Here is a 22,049-nt window from a genome sequence, read left to right as displayed (position 1 = left end):
TGTAGATTTTTTAAAATATCCTAACAGTAAGTATCCTTAAAGTATCCTAATAGTAACCAAAATATGTAAATTATTCTAATAATAATAATTAGAAAGTAACCTGACAGAAACTTAAAGTACGTTGAAGGTGTCCTTATGACATGCATTTGTATACAACAAAAGTAATATCATATAATAATGTTATAGTATTAGAATGTATGATATTATGTTTTAAGTGATAGTAGTTTTAACATCCCATTGATGCAGTACGAGACTAAACCCTATATGACTTAATGAGTTGTAATTATCACATAACATTTATTACTGTGTGTAATGACTTACTTATCTAGCTCTACCAACAGTATCATAGTGGAGTCTGTGATTGAACTTTACTACATCTCTTACAATTATAAACAACACACACAATGTGTCCCATGATAATGTTGATAGAGAGTGGACACATTTCATAGTGATAGAGTGAGGCAGATTAATCTGAAATGTAGATACATTATTTTTGTCAGTTGACTGATTAAACAGTGAAGATCTGTAGTAGAGATCTCAGGCACAAAATTCATATAATTTTACTATATAATAATACCATCTTAACATATTTTCTATATATATCATGACTTCCCCTTTAAAAAATACAAAAATAACATACCATATAATACTAACATAATATCTAATTTTGCATTTGTAGAATGCTTGTTAAATTTTCATTTGTTTGAGCTCCTCTAGGATTTCAATCATAGTCAGACGATCACGATGATTTGGTTTAAGACACCTTTGGATAAGAGAGGACATAGAGGGCCATGTATACTACTAGCTTGTTGTTCTCTCTCTGAAACTGTCATAGCAGGTAGACGATGAAGGGTCATCTCCATCAAGAGTACAGAGTAGCTGTAGACATCCATTGCTGGAGTTTGGCTCTTGGGGTCACGAGACTGGGATTCTGGGGAAGCATAGGCTGGATTTCCTGGCATAAATGTCATTGCTCGTTGTTGAAGATTAGCTGCTCCATAATCAGTTACTTTAGCTTTAAAGTATCACCTACTGATGGTTCTAAAAGGACATTAGAGCTACTAATATCTCGATGGATAATAGGGTCTGGTTTCCATAAATGGAGGTAGTTTAAGAGCTGAAGCTACATCACAACTAATACCAAGAATTTGGGATTGTGTCAAAGCCTTCTTCTGGAGCTCATTATAAAGACTTGTGGCCATGATCTCTGTAAGAATAATGGGCATGCCTACTTTAGTAGCCCCAATAAATTGGACAAGATTAGGATGACGCACTCTAGAAGCAATGTCCATTTCTCTATAGAAGACATCTTGGTTATAGTCTGAGATGATGATTCCATGGAGAGACTTGGCAGCCACTCTCAGGCCTCGGAAGATAGCCACTTTAACTTCTCCATACGCTCCACCTCCTAGAACTTCCTGCGTCATTATCACTTCTTCCTTACTCACAACCCAATGAGGTTGATTACATTGTAATTGAGAATGAAGCTGTTGTAACTGTTGACGTTGGGCATTAACTGTTTCTTGAGACACTTGAAGTTGACTTTTAGTCTCTTGTAGCTCATCTTGAAGAGACAGGATTACTTGTTGAAGGTGCTGATCATTTTGTTTGACATTTTGTTTCTCTCCTTTGTTTTAGCCATTCTCTCCTTCCTTCAGTGAGTCGTTTTTAATACTCTTTGTTGGTAGTTATAACTTGAGGTCAGATCATTAGAGTCTAGTACAAACCCTACTGACCATTGACCATCATTGAGGACTATATGAGAGAACACAGCAGTACTAATGTCAGTATACAATGTACTACTTACTATATACATATACCAGTGATATATATACTAAATTGATAGTTTACATAGAGTTTGTCACTAACAATGTAATAAAGATGATAATGTAAGAGAGTAAAACAATGTAAATCTTAATGAGTTGTAATTATAACATTATACTACATGACATTTATTACTGCATATGTAATGCCTTATTTACCTAGTTCAATTAACATTGTTCTATTGGGATCTGTGACAAATGCACCTCCATACTGTAGTGCACCTCCTACAAACTATTAACCACATACAATATGGCCCCATGATAAATGTTGATAGAGAGTGGACACATCTCTCAGTAACAGAGTCTGGTAGATTAATCTGTAGCATGTAGAGAGACATCATTATATATGTGAGTTGATTATTTAAAAACAGTGAAGAAAAGATCTCAGACACAAATATTCATATAATTTTACTATCTATTAATATTAATATCTATTAATATTACTATGATAACACATGTTCTAGCAATAGAGTCATAGGTAGTTGGTAGAATCTATTGATAAATGTTACTAACTAATAACTTGATCTTATCAATTTAACAAATATCATGTTAATAGAAGTATTACCTACACACTACTTAATTATTTCTACTTGGAAAGAAAAATCTACAAATAGTTTTATTATTTTTTTATGTAATCATAAAGTTATAATTCTATCATACAAATGTTATATACCAATTATAGTAATAATGATAATATTAATTACTATTTGTAATTCTCAACCTTTTTAACTCTAAAATTATGATCAGTCAATCATCACCATAGCACTCATAGTTAAGAAAAGGCAATCTTAAATCACTAACTGGACTTGACCTGAGCAGTGAACACTATATATTACAGCACGTAAATGTACAACAGAAATTCTCATTAAAATGACCACTATCACCTAAATTGTTAACTACTTAATAGTTTCCACATGAATTTACAACAATTTTTTACTTAACTCCGTTTAAAATAAATTTTTTTAGTTTGTCATTTTACGTTAAAACTCCATCTACCTGAGTAAAAAGTATTCTATATTATAAACTAATATTATATGATATACCTTTGTCCATGACGTCTCATTAATATCCAATATCCAACAGTCCTTTATTGTTCTGTTATCATCATCCAGTCCACACTGTCATTACTAGTGTAAGTGATATTGATCCAGTGATAATACTGGCAGCATGAGTCCACCTTTTCCTCTGGCCACTGTACTACTAGGTCAGGTTTAGCTATAGTCTGCCAGTGCTAGATAGACAAATGAACTCAACTAACACTCATTATATAACATGTATCAGTTTAGTGTATGAATGATAATATAACTTACCACTGTATGGTTGTGATATCCAGTATATAGAGTGTATTAGATGTTGTGCCTTCAACTCTACCACCAAAGATGATTGCTCTTGTATTGTTTACTGCTTCCATAACAAAGTGAGTATTAGGTGGCATACATTGTCCAATAATCTCAGGTATGATCCATTGACCTAAAAGGAGAACAAACAAAACACATCTAGTCAATATCTGACTGAATATTATACATAAAACATATTGTACTTTTAATGAATGAAGAGATCCCATAATTATAAACCACCCGACACACATACTAATCTTTAATATTAGGAAATATAGTCCATATACTTCTAGTTTTATAGTTATTGATGTTCACACATTTTATCATATAATAATTACATGTAGTAACACTGACTATAATAAGTGATATTTGATAATATAATATGATATATTAATGTTATTACCTGTTGTCAGGTCATATATATTTTGTTCATTAGTACGTACTCTACCACTGGAAAGTGATAATATTGAGCTTGTGGTAATTGTATAGAGGGTGGGATCCAATACCTCCAATAAGTAAAAAGACAATGATGTTCTGCTTGTTCACTTGACATAATACCACCATAGCATCTCTTCATCACTGTTATATTGTCATCAGTAGGTTGTAGTTGGGTCCCAGGTAAGGGTAGAAAATATCTAATTCATTGAGACTGTTATGGTAACAGTAGTTGTGATGACACCAACCACCGAAATAATAAATTTTATCACTTATTGAAGTACATAAGTACCCTTTCACACCTAGTGGGGGACTGCCATTGGTTGATCTAGAGTTCCATATGCCAGAGGTAATGTTAAATATTGCATCTGTGACATTAATCTTCTCTTCTTCTCATCGTTATTGTGGACTGAAGGTACTTTATTTCCCACCCCACAGGTACAGGTTATCTCCTATCACTTGAGTGCTATGGTAAATTCTTACATCAAGTTTGTATTGTCCTATAGAGAATGATATGTACCATATCTTAAGATCAGGTTACAGTATAAGGTAATATACCTACAGTATGTCATCACATCTACTACAAGACTTGTACAAAGATTATACTAATTATATACTTGACATATACTTCACAAACCTAACCCTCATCTTCTACTATATATTATGATACATGTAGTCCAATACATTATACTAGTCTCACTAGTTAGACACTCACTGTAGAGAAAGATGGTCTAAGTTAATGAGACTACATAATACCTACAAGTGTAGATATTGTGCTACTACTAATTTGTACATGATATCTAGTAACATACCTGAAGTAGCACTAGAAAAAGGATTTTAAGAAATTTGCATGAGCCCAGACATTGGGACATCATACAAGACCACACCAAAATAGTTTGATAGACCACACTACATATTAGGTAGTTACATTTTATAGACAAGTCAGCAAAACTATTAAAACAAATATAATATAATCCTTCACAATATAACTAAATCAGTTAATAGTCTTATGATATTATAGGTTGTACCCCTAGGGTATGCCTCGTCTGGGTTTGTAGGTGTGTTTGACGTGGAATCATCTTGATACAATCAATATAGGGCAAACACTAACCATAATGTACAACCAGTACAGTCCTCAGTAACATGTGGTAAATGAGTCTTTGGATCAAATGTAATAGCCTACAGAACAAGAGAGAAAGGGCTTGAATTTATACTACGTTCTTCCCCCCCCCACACCCTCCCCCCCCCCCCCCCCCCCCCTCTCTCTCTCACCTGATATCCAGAGTCATTACACACCACCATAAACACTTCCCACAGTAATACACATGTCCTCATCAATAATAGCTACAGCTTGTTGGGTAGTATCTAGTTCACCCATGTTCCAATCAACGAAAGAGCTGACCAATAACATCCTAAAACATAATGTACCTTGAGTTAAAAGGGAATGACTAGGTAATCATCAGATATTGAGCAAACTAAAAGAGCTTTACTGCCTCAATTAGATACCTGAACTGTAGGTATAGTTTTTGTTGGTATATTAACAGGACGATGTACTTCAGGTTGATATTCCATCAATGGATCAATTGTCTTCTTATATGTGGCAACTAGCTCCTCTTTCTCTTGCAAGTATGGACCAAACTCAGGTAAACTCTATAGAGAGAAGATGAGTGAGAAGAGTTTATACAATTCAAGTAGTATCACTGTACTCAATACAATGCGACCTTTCATCATTAGTGTATTAAATGCAATCTGACCTTTCCAATAATGTCTTTAATTTTTGGAGTAATGACTTTTCCTTTTTGATGTTTAGCAGTTGGTGGACATTGTCCATCCCAATCCATGAGTTCATCTACAGCCTACCAGATACATGTGGATCAATGAATAAAAATATATGAATGATGAACTTGATAGATTCTGTACATGAGTATATATCAATATATGAATGACAATAAATGAATGCAGAGCTAAATGAATTCCATATTAATTGATGAAATGGACAAATTCAATTTGTTTACTTGTAAATACAGTAATGTCTTTAAACCATTGATATAGTCATCAATTAATGTATACTCTTGATTATGTATGCACTACATATCTATAGTAGAATTATGATATTTAAGAGAGAGAGAGAGAGAGAGACCTGAACAACACTGCTCCACAATGAGGAACTGAAGTGCTGATTCTGCAGAATCAATACCTCCAGCAGCAAGAATAGGATAACCAGGAAGAGCTCTACCAATAGCTGACACATCCCTCAGAGCAATAGGTCGGATAGCATTGCCGGACACACCTCCATAAGTTGTCCTTCTTTCAATACCCACAGCAGGCCAGCAAAGCACCATTAGATTTGAGACCCATAAGACCAGATACAGTAATTATAGCAGTGACACCTGTAGCACCCACCTATGAGGAAAACCTTATAATTATAACAATTAATTAAAGTGTTATCCTTAATTTTATATCTACAACCACAACGATGTATCCTTTAAAAACACAACCTTCTTTAGGCAGCTGTGGCAATAGCAACAATCTCAGTGACATTGGGGGTCATCTTAGCAAAGAATGGATCTTAACAGCTGCTCTCACCCAACGACATATCTGTCCTCACTAATTCAGGATCCTGACCACAGGCTAAACCCATTCCTCTCTCCTCCCATACCGTGGGGACACGATAAAGTTTAATTCAAGAGCATCTGCACCGGCTTTCTAAATTTGAAGTATGGGAAGGTGAGTTTGATTATAATAAAAAGAAAAAGGCATTTAAAGAAGACATGACAAGGTATTACTTACTTCACTGGCTGACATAGTTTTGTCCAATCCTCTTCTGAGAAGCCACACATCACACTAGCTATAACAATTCTATGGCAAAAAGTAAGTAGTAAGTAATATGTAAAAAAATATGTAAAAACCTCTTATTAGGAAATTATATTTAATAAATGTATCTTGGTAAAAGATACTATAATGACAAAAATAAAGTCCTTGCATCCACTTCAATAATATTAGGACTGACTAGCACACTGTTCATGTGAAGCTGTCTCAACATTGTTTTTCACAAAACATGTTCGTATATTACACATTACATGAACACTATGGCCACTCTCACAATTTCAATCATTGCTGTACGCAACTTTCAAGAGTGACAAATGAGATAACCACATTAAGAAACTGCTGATGCACATATTAACTAATGAATAGTTTACTTTTACTATGAGTTTTTGTAACCTAATAAAAGTCTTTGAACAGTCCTTAGCTTAAGAACTAGTCAGAAAACCAATAATACATCCAAAATAATAAACAGAACTTTTACAGACCATTACAGAAGCTTCTTTGTTGTAGATGTATCATAAGTAACAACCAGCTTACCTTGCTGGGAAGTCATCCTTTAGTTCTCTGATTGATTGTAGCCAGTAAGCTGCTGTCTTCTCACTGACAAGTTCAATATTAAGGAAGCACTCTGTCCTGTCCCCAACATATGTCCACTGGTTGTACTACCTCTCACAATACGAGGGACATTAGTGATAATGTCCTAGAGACATAAAAAAAAATGACCATACACACCCTCTCTGACTCATACTTTATTAGTGTGTGTAAGTCTTTGTGACAGCAAACGACCAGCCAGCCTCAAAGGCTCTTCGTATCATTGCACTAGATGTAGTGGGGTGTGGCTGAAGCAAGACCAAAAGGGTTCTCAAACTTGAGACCAGCAAAATTCAACAGAGATATCTACTTGATCAATAGGAGTTGTAGAAAACATAGGAAGATTAGGAGTGGGCGGTACATACAGACCATGAAGAGACTGCAAGTTGAAAAATAATCAACATTAATTTATTGACTTTTTATTTTCTAACAGTCAGTTCATATTATTCTCTTTACCTGTAATAACAATGCATATACCAAGCTGCTTGTTTGCCATCATTAACTGACTCTACAGTTGTAGCTGCTAGTCCGCTAAATCACACCACCACCCATATATTAGGTTCACATTGTCTGCATTGTCTCGTATTCCCTTCTGGTAAGACCCCATTGATTGGAACGAAACGAATAGGAGCCATGGCTTTTGCAACTATGAGAGAGAGAATGAATAAAAATAATGATTGATGATTTAATGGATATGTGGAATATAATGGACAGATTTGTAAATGTTATATATGAATAGGTCAATAGAAGGATGGACACTTGGGATGATAAATTAACAAACATAGAAACTAAAAATAATTATATAAATATCTTTAATTCATGTCATTAGATATAATGTATATTATTAGTAAAAAATCAATACAATGTATGTGTAAATATTGTGATAATTCATAGTTCCCATCATTATTGCAAGTTCAGAACCAAATGCAGATATACATAGTCAGTCTTTATTTTCACTATTTGTTCATTTCAATAATCCATTACCATCAAATAGTCTAAGGACAATTAAAGATATTGTAATAATGACATCACTGTTCCCTTCACTTGCTCTGTAAAGACAAAACTCCATAGCAATGATTTTTTTCCATTTTTAACTATGACCTGTAAGAGAGAGAGAAAAAGTTACACATATATAATATATGTAGCTGCCATGGTAAGTGTTGTTATGGTCATTGTTACATGGTAATAGTTGCTAATACCTCACATGTTTTGCTAAAATAACTGTTGCCGGGTGATAAATATGTACAATGTATTGTTGCTTTTTTGTATGGCATAACACGATTTCATAATTTGGATATTCCATGTATCATATTACTTTTGAAATTAACTGATAATGTATGAAAAACAAGCATTACATATGAATTCAATATTTGATAGAAATTAGGGATTCCTTCTGACAAATTTGGGATAGTTTCAAACAATAAACCAGTTTCCTTCCAAAAGTCCAGAAAAGGGATATCGTGACTAAATTCTCATTTTTTTGTGGAAAGTTGCTCATTAGCAAATATGTCAATGGTGTAAGGGAATTAAATAATACTCCTTAAATATTAAATGTCTGGTAGTTTTGACATTATTTTGTAAAAAAATTGAAAACAAAATTCTACAAAGCAATTAATTTTAGTCTTAGTTTTCTTAAAACAATAGTCATTGTATGATAAGCAATATTACTATGGTAATTGGAAGGTAATTGTTACTATGGTAACATACTGTATCCAAACATTTTTACTGTGACTAACTTTTTTTGGAGATAAGAAAGGCAGAAACTCACACTTTTTTCCTCTTGAGCCAACTCACCTAAAAATGTACAATCATAAACATGTTATATTTAAATATTATATATTTATTACATTAATCACACATTTAGTAATAATGATTAATAACTTAAGTACATGAGTGCTCACCTCTTCTGGTACAGCTCTCATGTTAGTAAATCCTTTACTGAAGACAACGAATACTCTTCTAGCACCACATCTCAGCGCTGACGTAGCACAATCACATGCTGTATCTCCAGCACCCAGTACAATGACATTACCATGTAGAGATGGTAATGTAGATATTTACAAGCACACATACCTGAAAGAAAGTAGGAATAAGATTATCAAAATGAACCCTCTAACCCTAAAACATTTCGATTATTACAAGGTCAAATGTTATAAAAGGTAAATGTTATATAAAAGGTCAAAGTTAATAAAGGTCAAATGTTTATAAAAGGTCAAATGTTATATAAAGGTCAAATGTTATATAAAAGTCAAATGTTATATAAATGTTCAAATGTTCTATAAAAGGTCAAATGTTATATAAAGGTCAATGTTTTTTTGATGAGATAAAGGATATGAATGGAGCTAATATGTTTATACCTGGTTTGCTAGCAGTACATACTAAAGGTAAGAAGTTCTTAGATGTATGAAAAACCATTATCACTATTGAGACCAGAAAATATGGGAATCAAACTTTTGGATTAGGTAGACCTAAAGAGACAGATATCATACAAGTAGATCAATGGATGGATGAATGGTTTGGTAGATAGACTGATAATGGATGCGTGTATATAGATATATGGATGTATGGTTAAAGACATGTCCATATAATTAATCATTAACTTACCAATACCAATAAATATAGCTTCATAGCCACTGGACAATAACTGTTTTACAGACAGACCATCAGCTCCTAGTCCTTTACCCTAACTCTATCATACATTACAACAATACACATTATTCTTTATAATGTAATGTACCTTGACTCCTAAATCTTTTATCATTAATTCTACTTCAAATGATACAACATCATATGGTAGCCGATATTGTGGGATCTCAGATGAACTAAAAAAGAATGAACACAAAGTAGTCAATGTACTATACTATTAGACCAATATACCAATATATATCAAGTTACCAATATATAGAAACATTAATACAACTAGGTTACATGTACATATATAATACAGCCACTCTATAGTGACCACTTAGATTTAATATAAAGGTAGCCTCTAATAAAAAAGAGTCAATAACACATTTAAGTATATATGTGACATGATTTGTAATAAGAGACCAACTCTGACAAAACATTTGTAATGTGATTTATGAAAAAGGACTACTGTTAAATCACCTCAAAAACAGTTTTGTATACATACAGTTGCTATATACCACAAACTATTCATAAGATGTTTTCAAACAGTGGTCCCTTTTCACAAATCAAGTCACAAATGTTTTGAACAAAAGAGTCCCTTATTGTAAATCAAGTCGCATATTAATATGAGACAATAAACTTGTGTTCTTAATTCATTTCTCTTTTATAGAAGTTCCATTGATGACACATGTATTAATTTGATATTACCGTTAATCCTCCAATGTAGTTTCTTTCTCAAAAATTGTCAAATCTTGATAACCAAGACGAGCTAGATATGTAGCACACTAATAGAGGCAGGACCACAACCAATCAGTGCCAACCTACAAATGAACATACTGTATTCATCCATCACTTCATTTATGCATCCATTATTAAAAAACCCCACCACAACATAAGACCACAAGTACATGTACCTCCTCATCCGTTTAATACATCCATTTATCAATACATCTGTCCATTCATCAATTTCAACCATCCATTTCATTACTTTTGCTCGATAACTATCAGGAAGAGACTCCAAAGGTGGCAAAGATGGATCCTAATTTGAGGCACCTTCATTTTTTTAAACACCTACACACCATTAAGGAATACAATAACATTACATGAACATACACACATAGGGTTAAAAATTGAAAATGATCAACATCAGCAAGTCATAATGTTTACAAACTTGATAAGATGTTTTTAAAGTACCTCTGTAGCAAATTGTTGGAGTCCTCCAATATTAATGGGACCTTCCTCTTGAAGCATACAGGTTACAACCGCCTACACAAAGGTCACTCGTAGGACAAACCATACCACAAAGTAAGTCCAAGAGGATTATCGGAGAAAATAGCTTTAGATGCACCATAATAGTTCTAATGAATATAGTTAATAAAAAGTTATTAAGTTTATTTATATTTATTTACTCAAAACATGCAATGTGACTATGAATATCATTAGTGACACACCCCTAAAGTCACATAACAATAAGTGATATTGTAATGACAACATAGTACTGTACCTTGTGCCTCTCTGATAGACATGTACATTGTCATATATACCATAATCACTCTGACCTATATGATGCTGACCATTGCTTGTTATAAAACCTTTAATGTCCAATTGTGTAGGACAACTCTTTTGACAGGAGCATCAGCACACTTAAGACATCTAGCAGCCTCTCGAATGCAGCTCTTTCACTGAGTGTAGTATGACTTAATATCATCAAAGTTATTCCATCCTTACTAGCACAAGTCTAACAAGAGAGATGTAAGTTACAGGGCTTAACACACCATAAAAATTTGAGGGAAGGGGCTCAAATGTAACTGATATTTTTTTTTACTACCATGCTGAAAAAAAGTGTCATGAATTAAGTATTTACATGTTAATAACTTGAAATCAATAGAGTATAACAATCAGTAAACAACGTTTTAAAAAATTGTCCAAAATGCTTCATCATTTCATCATTTCTCTTCACGACTAGAATACTCTTTCATCTAGTTTCTTCAGATTCCTTCTCAGATTGATCTCCTTTTTTCGATTTACTTTCAATTTAGCAGAAAAGTAATAACATTGATGCTTGTCTTTTAGCCAATTGAACTTTTCCTACTGAACTACTGTACAATGGTATTAATTATTCAATATTATGGACACGCATGATCGATCACCTACAAATACATGTACATCTTTACAACTGTCAGATACAAACGTCTTAAATTTTTGCCACTATTGATTTTTTTGATAATGTTTTTTGAAATTGCTGAATCATTCAAATCAAGCCCCGCCCCCCCCCCATGTCTAAACCAGAGTTACTATAGTTACATACAGGATGTGTGCGTAGGAAATACATCTATTAACAATAACAATGTACACATATTCATATCTACCCATTCACAGCCCCTCCTCCAATGAATGATATTACATATAACTTAGTAAACATACCGAACATGATTTGTCATGGTTCGTTTCCAATGTTTGCGAGCTTCTTTTGTAGTCTTAGTAGATACTGTACTTGCTAAACGCGGTACTTTAGGATTAAGACCCAATAAAGCCTGAGCACAATAAACAAGAAAACAAAATCATTTTAATGCAGATATTAGGTTTATAGCATGCAAGCTCCTACCTCAATGTCTGGTGGATCTCTAGAAACATTTTTGTAAGCCATAGTTTAAGACGAATTTGAAGAAATGCTTAAGGGTACATGACCTTTGATCAGCCTAGCATTCCACGTTTTTGAATCGATCACGTGATACGAATTGTATCCTTAATTCCCCCCAGGGTGTGGCTGGGTCTGCATTCCAACCTGACAAATTCGCATTTCCTGGTATTCTTGAACAAAAAGGTGTGCAAACGTTTTTTCTTTTAAACTTAGGCGAGAGAAAGGTTAGTTAATAAAAGTTAAACTATAGGGTGGAATTTGCTGGCAATTTGAAGGGTGGAACTTATTACATGCAAAATGCTATAATGCATTTTTTGTGATGTATACCAAATCATATAACTTACTTACTTTTTTGTCAGTATTACGATGGCTACTGCATATTCTTACCATGATTGGATGAGCAGTCCATTGGACCCCCTTCTTCTCAAGAGCTAGAAAAAAAAACAAGAAAGGATTTCTAGAAACCTGCGTGTACTTCTTACAAAAATGGGAGACACACACCAAGGGAGAGTGTTCAGGAAAAAAGAAGAAAAAGGAAAAAGAGGGCAATTTGCTCCGAAGAACCACTAGTCAGCCAAGCATTACAGATAATTATAAACTATTTTAAAGGGGAATGATGGAATCCATCATCATTTCATGTATCACCATATGAGGACATCTCACCAAACTCTGTCTTTACTGATGGGGAATACAAAAAAGATCTCGATCTTTCAGCGCAAGAGACTAGGGAATAAGAGCCTTCTCCATCTTCAGATATATATGAACTAGATTTTGAAATACCAGAGAGCAGTCATTCAGCTCGTCCCTCATTATCTAATGTATTTGACATGGTCTGGTAAAGACAATGAAAACAGCATACCACGTGGTAAAAAAAATTTCCAATACCACAGAGTCATCATCACCTAGAGAAACAACGCCAAGTGGAAGAGGATATTCCTAGTCCATATGAGCAGGATTCCTTTTTGTTGAGATCTAAATCAACCACCATAAGAAAGCAATATCACCTCAATCAAGTGACAAATCCTTGAAGTCTGAATCTTCCGACCAAAGGCATGAGAGGCACAGAGTCAAACATCATGATAAGCAAGAGGGAAACTAATTGGACGTAGTCATTCTTTCACTGAGTCTACAGGTGAATATCTAATATTATATTTATATAGTTGAACATGCTGTATGTGTGGATTGAATACCAACTTTGACGTTAAAACAACATATCATTACATTGTAATTGTGCATGTCCATGGTAATGGGACAAAAAGAGTATATACCGTGCTGTTTATAAAATAAAAAATTATTAAATGTGTGTTGCAATGTTTAATGACATTTACATGTATCCTCTATTTTCAAACAGCGTCCTCTGAAAGATCTGAAGGAAGAAGAAGCAAACACAGTGGTCATAGAGTACGAGGTATACCCGTGGTATGGAACATGGCCAGCTATTTATGCCACCATATGGACATCCACCATTTATTTCTGGCTATGGATATCCCACCTCCTCCTCCACATTTAGTGTACCCTCCTTATGGGTATGGCATGCCACCACCTCCTTTTCCTGGTTATTTTAATTTTTTCCCCAACTGTTCCAGAAGAGGCTGGAGAACAGGATAATATGAGGATCAATATTCACACAAGACATGAAGAGAAACGACGAAGAAGAAGACACAATTTAAAGGAACATAAAATGAAAGAGAAGAAAGTTATGATGATGATGAACCTAACACCAACAATGATTGCAATGGAAGGTGATGTCCCAGAAGGTCCTCCAGGCTTAAATAAATTTTTGTACTAATACATGTACATCACCTTGTCCTAAATATATATACATAGTGCATCATTTAATGTTTTAGTATCTACTTTATTTCTATGCTATATGTAACCATCCTTTTTATGTTGGACCCCCCCCCCCCCCCCCAAAAGAAATACTGTATATCAAATTGTATAATAGGTAATTCACTTGGTACAAAACACAATTAATAACATTTATTTTCGTTCTGATGACTTTACAATGGTGTGTTCCCAGAAATATATGAAGACTCCACTTACAAATACTACAGCTAATAATCCAATTGTACATCTTTGTACAATAGACCATACGTCAGAAGGTTTAAGATATAACTCTTCAATATCTACACGACATTACTACAATTAAGAGGATTATTACCCCACACATATTGATTGTATTGAGGACACATTTGATATCTGTTGAAGAGGTAGTGTTGGTGTAGTTTTTGTCAAGACAAGGGTCACAGGTACCACAGTAGGAGGATGCTGCTACCTGTCATATGAATCCAAGACTGCAAACTTAAGAATGAGAGTCGAGGCGATATATACCATCATCTGATTCATTGAAACCAAACTGTTTTGGTGACATTTATCATAGAATTGTCTTCACTTTAAAAGTGAAGATGATTCTCTTGACAACCTCCATCGCAGTAACCATCTTTTAGTCTGTGACTTGTTGTTATTGTTACAAGATTCACACGATATATCAACTTTGAAACTTTATATTTTATCTTTCCAATTATATTGCCAAATTATCAAACAGGAAATGGTTACCAGCATAGGACTAGTGAAATTAATACCTTTGAAATAAGATATAATGTATTTATCTGCTAACTTGCACCTTTGCATATTGATTGTTTTGATACCACACTAAAAGGCTTGCCACAATTATTTTTAATGTAATTTGTTTAGTGCATGTGCTACACTGTAAAACCGTATTAATAACAAAAGGAAAAAGAAAGAACTGATGACACATTGATCATCTGTAATACAGTTATTACTACAGTTAACTTCAATAATGTAGTTATATGTAATATGATGATAAAAGTCAATGAACTATGGATTACATAAGTTAGTTGCTAGAGTCAATTGTGAATAGTAATGCACTGAATTCAGGTGACAAAATTTTCAAACCAATCACTGCAAGTCACAAGAATTGTCTCCTTAACTTTGAGAGGCAATTGGTGGATTTGATTCAATGTCAACAACAATTTACACATTGTTTATAGATACAAATATTTATACGACTACGTATACATTTGCAAGGAATTTAAAAGTTTATTGACAAGTCCCTGGAGTAGCCCTGCTGGTATGAAACTTTCATCAATTCCTTCCTTAAGGTCAATGCATATGCCATTAATTGGTACAAGTTAGTGAAATGTGACAACATTTATTCCTGGTTTATCATACAAAGTTATTCAAATAAATAGTTGAGACATGGTCTCAATATAGAATTAGAGTAACATAGAGTATGGTTAGTAAGGTTCATGTTGATTACATATTAAATTACAATGAACATTCGTGGATTTAGCTTGATTAATTTTTTTCATAATGTCTAAGGGATAAACAAATTGTTTGAATATATAGGATATAGTTACAAAGTAAATGTATGTAATAACTAATGTGATGTTAAATACAGCAATATTTAAAAATGTAGATTAGTATTAATTCTGTTGAAGGTATAAGTATTGAAATTGAAAGAGATTCACATGTTATCTGTTATAACATAATTATTTCCTCATACTTGAACTCTCTAGGCAATGATCTATTAAGGTGCTAATGCAATAACACAACCTCGTTGGCTTACAATTATTTAAAAAGTTCAATAACTTTATGTTATACAAAGCTATTATTTACTTCTTTCATAGCATATACACATATAACATATGTCACTTCATTTGCAATAAGGGACCACTTCTTATAAAAACATTCATGACCTGATTTGTGAAATGTGACCACTGTTAAAAACATCTCAAAAAGTTTTATATAGACACAAATGCTATATATAAACAACTATTCATGATAACTGCATGTATAAAAACTATTTTTTGGGGGGATTTTCTAACAGTGGTCCCTTTTTACAAATCAAGTACCAAATGTTTTAACAGAAGTGGCCATTATATTGCAAATCAGGGTTATATATATATATATATATATATATATATATATAATTATAATATATATAGGTGGATAAGTGAATAGGTGGATTAATGTTGAGTGATAGCCATTACTTCATAGATATGTTGGTCTTAGGTCTTTAATGGATATATATCCTTTTGTTGTAGAGTTTAATCAGTGACAATTATAAAGGCTTAAAGAATAACAAAATTCTACTTTAAAAAAAGTTTTATAACATGACAATAAAACTACACATAAATGTAATAACAATACCAACGTAATATGGAAGTTATCAACTACTGGTCATAATTACTATAAGAGAATTGTGACAAGAAGCCATAATTGCAATAGTTATAATAACATAGTAGTAATAGTCCACACTACATACTAAAATATATAAGATGTATTACATATATTATGTATGTACTAATATATTTAAAACAACTTGACAAATCAGACTCAATTGCCACTGGTATCAGTACTAGAGGTAACTGCTTGGAACAAGTGATGTTTTACATTTTGAGTGGGTATATTATTCATTTGGAGTCCGGTTGAAACTGAAGGTGTCGTGTAGTAGGAATTACAGAAGTTGATGTGATAACATTTCTTGGCCAAGCAATCATTATGAAGGCACGAGGACAAAACACGCATACTAGAACAGCTAAAGCACTTAACTGAATTGCTAAGATACTAGTGCAACATGAAGCTCTGTACCTAAAATACCAAATAGAAAAAGGAATGCCAGCCATATAAGACCCAATGAAAATGTAGAAAATGCTATGTACTTAGATTCATTGAAATTCTGAGGGAATTGAATTGTCAAGATAGCTAATGCATTACTTGCAATCATTAAAAGCAGTATATAGAGGAGTTGTATTACAATTATGAAATGTGAGGAGTAGAACATCGGACAAATTATGACTGGAAAGTCATTGTGATTATTTTCACTAGTCTCACTTCATTCTCCACACGTGGATGGAAACACTAAAGATATTAATTCCAAAAACATTTAGAACTCCTACCAGAATAAATGTGAACAAGATCTGAAAAATGGGAGAGATACATTTTGGCCTTGTCACTATGTTTTTATGTAAAAAAATCCGAGTAATTCGAACTAGTTTAATGAATAGAGACGAAATAACTAGTGATGAACAAAAAAATGCAGATATCCTTTGAAGAGTGCAGACAGCTACAGAGGGTTTTAAATAAATACAACTGTTATTAGAAAACAAAGAGTTATTCCAGTTAGCAGTAGTACCATTTGTTCTCGTCCTGATGACTTTACAATTGGTGTGTTCCAGAAATATATGAAGACTCCACTCACAAATACTACAGCCAATAATCCAATTATAGCTAACAATATTAGTACAATAGACCATCCATCAGATGGTTTGAGATAGACTCTTCAATATCTACACACCCATTACTACCATTAAGAGGATTACTACCCACATGTATTGAGGACATGTTTGACATTCTGTTGAAGAGGTGATGTTAGTGTAGTTTTGTCAAGACAAGGGTCACAGGTACCAAACAAGATGACACTACTTCACGTCTGACAAACCCAGAGGATTACAAACTTGACATTGAGACTTAAGTTCATATACAATATGGCCAGATTTATTGAGACCAAACTGTAATTGAATATTAGGAGTAAATGTTATATATACGCTCTTGTGATGTATTAATACTTCCATTCCAGTAGGCTACTTGTACAAACTCATTCATTGAGCTACAAGTACTACAAGACAACTTACTTTGATAATTATAGAATATGTAGTTACTTTCTACATATCCAAACTTGTTAAATGAAACTTTATTTTCCTGTAGGACTTGTGAAGCTAACATTGCTGAGATATTTTTAACAATACTTTCCATTAAGTTTTGTCTCATTAGTCTGACCAACACATGTTTGGTTTATTTTATACCAACACTAAGGGCTGATCACAGTTTTCTTTGAAAGAAGTTGTTAAGAGCATGAGCTATACTGTAAACAGCATCAATAACAAGTGGTACATTAGAATCTTGCTGATACATTGGATGTTCTGTAATGCTGTCATTTAACTGTGCAGTTAACTCCAACAATGCAGTCATAAAAACCTGATAATACTCTGTAAAGAAAAGAATTACGTACATTAGTTTCCAGTGTAAGATTCGAGTAATATTCTTCAAACATATCATATTTTGTAGTTAGTGGTACCACACCCCACATACCACTGACTATAGAACTAAAAGTCAGCAGCTTCTCTAAATGTAGCCCAGGAATCACTAGCAATCCATAGGTAGAAATTGTCTTGTTGAATTTCTTTGAGCACTTTTAATTTCTGTTAAAAGGTCTATAACGTGATGTATATGAGCAAATACAGACAACAAAACATTAGCTGAAGAGTTAAACAGTTTATTTGGCAAGGACTGTGTAATTTGCTGTTACAAAATTTTCATCAATACCTTCAATAAACATCAATACATATCTTTTCTTTTTAGCTAGCCGATGAAACTCAGTAATACCAGGTTGGCCATACAAGTTATTTGAATATATAGTTGAGACATGGTCCCAACCAAAATTTACTATTAAATCAATCATTGCTTGAGGGGAGGCTTGTTGATCATCTGAAGGTATTGTACGAAAAAAGTAAGTGTAGCGGTTTGTCACGATTTGCTTAAAAGTGATGACGTTGAGCTATAGCTCACTTGAGTGTAAGTTAAAAAGTTCGAAACAAAACTAGCAACAGGAATAGAAACATGCTCACCCTGTTGCTCCAATAACAGCAGTTATTGAAGTATTTAAAATGGTAGTATTTGATAAACAAATATCGTGACACAAGTCTTCTGAAGACACAAACATTCGATACTCTCATCAAGACCTATATTAACACTCATACAAGTATCTCTGATATCATACCCAATTGTTATGTTAGGGAGAATATAGGGGTCACTATTAACAAGATCTATGGCATACAACATAGCTTCAAGCCTTTCAGTTCCTTTAAGTCTTAGAGTCGTACTACATTGTCCACCAGCAGCTGAACTGTGGCGGACAGCAAACAACCCACCAAAACGATGTCTTTACCTTCAAGATCTTGTATACCTCTCACTCTACTACCTTCATCAGCTTTAAGAACACGTTCAGGAGGAGTATCATAACGATAATTAACTGTGCACTCGATAAATGAAAGAACCTGAAGAGTACGACGAGAGAGACAGTGAGATTCCACTTCATTTTGTGATTTTACGTGATTTTGTGTATAATTAGCATGTCTCACATGATTATATTTTCCTCATGCACGTGCCAAAAAGATTTTGAACAAATTTTCTCCTCAATAATTAAAGTAACCTACTCTTAAAATCAAATCAAACTTATAATTTGTCAAATAGAGAACATACGAAATGTATCAGACATGATCAAGCAATTCCATTGTCATGTGCTCTCATAATATTTCTAAATTATGTGTTTATTGCAATTATTTGCTAAGCTAACAGTGTGTGTTTTTTATCAGATGAATACAACTGACTACATGACCATATATTACTAATTAAATCAACCATTCAGTCTCACTGTGTAATATGGCTTCATGACCAGTTATATTTCATTGAATTTAATAGCCATTATTTTCATATTTAGATGTATGTAATTACACTATGACAGCTGGTAGTTTTTTTGAGCACATGTCGGAAAGAGTACTCATGTCTGTGACCATTTTTACCATTTCAAAGAACAAAACCATTTCAAAGCCTGCTAACATAAATGTTTATAAGTAAATAAAGTAGTTAGGGTTGGGTAATATAAGTCCAATACAAAGAATGCAAATGAGATAGTAGGTATGACAACTACATAGCACAAGCACAGAATGCAATAATATAAATATAATTATATTATGATAATTATTTTAGTGATTAGATAGGTGGTGTATATCCTGTTATTGTTTGGTGTCATCAGTGTGTACTAATATGTAGAGTAATGCTATTGCCATTCTTAATACCATTATTACCTTACCATTATTTGCATCTTTATATGATTCTGTTTCAATATAACAATGACAAAACATGTGAATAATAATAAAGCAAAAAACTCTACTCATAACAAAAATGATATTGACAGTTAAGAACTCTCTATATGGTCATATTTACTACAAAGGAGAAACTATAATATGAAACTTATTGTAATGTAATAACAACAGCTTGAGAAGATATTTCAAATATATCCATACTACATATACATACTAAAATATATAATACATATTACATGTAATATGTATGTACAAACACATTTAGCAGCTTGATAAATCAGACTTAATTGCCGCTGGTATCAGTATTAGAAGCAACTGCTGGAATAAGTGACACTTTACGATGTTCAGTAGGTATATTATTCATTTGAAGTCCAGTTGTAACTGAAGGTGTAGTAGCATTTGTTGCACTAGATGTGATAACATTTTCTGCTTGGCCAGACGATCATTATGAAGGCACGAGGACCAAAACACACATACTAAACAGCTAAAGCACTTAACTGAATTGCTAAAGATACTAGTGCAAACATGAAGCTCTGTACCTAAAAATACCAAATAGAAAAAGGAATGCTAGCCATATAAGACCAATGAAAATGTAGAAAATGCTATGTACTTAGACTCATTGAAATTCTGAGGAAATCGAATTGTCAAAATGGCTAGTGCATTACTTGTAATCATTAAAGTAGTATAATAGAGGAGTTGTATTACAATTATTGAAATGTGAGGAGTAGAACATCGGACAATTATGACTGGAAAGTCATTGTGATTATTTTTCATTAGTCTCCACTTCATTCTCCACATGTGGATTGGAAAACACTTAAAGATATTATTTCAAAAAACATTAGAACTCCTACCAGAATAAACGTGAACAAGATCTGGAAAATGGGTGAGATATATTTCGGCCTTGTCGCTATGTTTTTTTGTAAAAAAATCCGAGTAATTCGAACTAGTTTAATGAATAGAGACGAAATAACTAGTGATGAACAAAAAAAAATGCAGATATCCTTTGAAGAGTGCAGACAACTACAGAGGGTTTTTAAAATAAATATAACTGTTATTAGAAAACAAAGAGTTATTCAGTTAGTAGTAGTATCATTTGTTCTCGTCCTGATGACTTTACAATTGGTGTGTTCCAGAAATATATGAAGACTCCACTCACAATTATTACAGCTAATAATCCAATTATAGCTAACAATATAGTAACAATAGACCATCCATCAGAAGGTTTGAGATATGACTCTTCCAATATCTACACACCCATTACTACCATTAAGAGGATTACTACCCCACATGTATTGAGGACATGTTTGACATTCTGTTGAAGAGGTGATGTTAGTGTAGTTTTGTCCAAGACAAGGTCCACAGATACCACAACAAGATGACACGACTTCGCGTCTGACGAACCCAGGATTACAAACTTGACATTGAGACTTAAGTTCATATACGATATGGTCAGATGTATTGAGACCAAACTGTAATTGAATATTAGGAGAAAATGTTATACGCTCTTGTGATGTGTTAATACTCCCATTCCAATAGCCTACTTGTACAAACTCATTCATTGAGCTACAATTAGTACAAGACATTCTCCTTTGATAATTGTAGAATCGGTAGTTGCCTTCTACATATCCAAACTTGTTAAATGAAACTTTATTTCCTGTAGGACTGTGAAGCTAACATTGCGAGATATTTTAACAACACTTTTCCATTAAGTCTTGTCTATTAGTCCTGACTAACCATGTTTGATTACTTTGATACCACACTAATGGCTGCTTACAGTTCTCATTGAAGAAGTTGTTAAGAGCATGAGCTATACTGTAAACAGCATCAACAACAAGTGGTACATTAGACTCTGCTGATACAT

At 33.3% G+C, this 22,049-nt stretch overlaps 1 pseudogene; it reads right to left on the bottom strand.

Annotated features, from left to right (window-relative positions):
• Positions 1–1,444: 1,444 nt before the first annotated feature.
• LOC121391089 lies at positions 1,445–12,287 on the bottom strand (annotated as a pseudogene).
• Positions 12,288–22,049: the final 9,762 nt, after the last annotated feature.

Source organism: Gigantopelta aegis, unplaced genomic scaffold (assembly GCF_016097555.1).
Source record: "Gigantopelta aegis isolate Gae_Host unplaced genomic scaffold, Gae_host_genome ctg1651_pilon_pilon, whole genome shotgun sequence".
NCBI lineage: Eukaryota > Metazoa > Mollusca > Gastropoda > Neomphalida > Peltospiridae > Gigantopelta > Gigantopelta aegis.
This window is presented reverse-complemented; position numbering and strand designations above follow the sequence as displayed.